Source organism: Colobus angolensis, unplaced genomic scaffold, assembly GCF_000951035.1.
Source record: "Colobus angolensis palliatus isolate OR3802 unplaced genomic scaffold, Cang.pa_1.0 Scaffold601, whole genome shotgun sequence".
Taxonomy (NCBI): Eukaryota; Metazoa; Chordata; class Mammalia; order Primates; family Cercopithecidae; genus Colobus; species Colobus angolensis.
In genome coordinates, this window is record NW_012119611.1 from 738369 (window position 1) to 739411 (window position 1043).

Consider the following 1043-nt stretch of genomic DNA (forward strand, 5'->3'; position numbering starts at 1 on the left):
TTACTCTTGGGAGGGAACCAGCTTGCCTGCCCTATTGGCTGCGGCCCCTTGATGCACAAGCCAGAACCCCATTCCTCCTGGAGCTTGTGGCGTTCTCTGGTGTTTTATGCGCGCTCCCCCTCCTGCCAACCAACGCACGAGAGCAGTGCGGGTGACCAGTAAGCACAGTGAGAAGGTGTTTCGCCCTCATCGGTAACTAAAACAACACCAAGTCCAACAGCAAGCAAAAAGTGATCTGAAAATGGCAACTGATGAAGCCCTAGGTGAGCGCTCTGCCGGCAAGGTGCAGGACAGAGGCCTTGCAATGCCGTCCCTTCCGAGGGGGCCATTTGCTGGGATGGAGCAAGCACGTAGGCAGTGTCCTCAGCCCTGGTGCGTAACCCTAAGAGAGAGTTGGGCACTCACGATGACTCTGGCTTTGGGGAGGCGCTTGACTTCATCGTTTGTAGCTGCCAAAGGTTGGGGTAAGATAAGAGGCTGCATATGTAACGACGTGGCCCGGCACAGCTGGCATTTTGAACATCTCACACGCAACATGCCTTATAGCATGTTGGTGTGAACAGGCCAGGTGCCAAACTTATGGATAAAGCGTGACCCCAGTAGAGAAGTAAAAGCTCTGAGTGCACACCCTGCCAACATTTGGAGGGACGTGAGTAGCTGGGTGGCCAGTAATGAGAAGTTTCCCTTACATGTTAATATATTTCCTAAATGCTTATAATTTGCACGCATTCCTTTGATACACACAGAATACGTCTTTCCACACAGTCGCTCGGGTGTTAACGCAGCTTGGTTTTCTTCTGTGCCAGTGGCAGGGAAGAGCTCGCTGTTGACACAGCCGCTCAGCAAGGCACGGGCAGGGGCTTACCGTGTCTCCTGGGGCTGCCGTGACCAAGCACCACAGACTTCGGCGAGGCCGAAGCCCCAGAAACGTGTGGCCTCCCGGTTCCAGAGGCCTGGAGGCTGAGCTAGCGGTGGTGTCCGCAGGGTGGGCTCCCCGCCAGGGACATGAGGGAGCGGCCTTCCAGGCCTCTCCCCAGCGCCGG

General features: G+C 56.0%; 1 pseudogene; it reads left to right on the forward strand.

Annotated features, from left to right (window-relative positions):
- Positions 1-241: 241 nt before the first annotated feature.
- LOC105527034 overlaps positions 242-1043 on the forward strand; it is a 5580-nt pseudogene continuing 4778 nt past the window's right edge.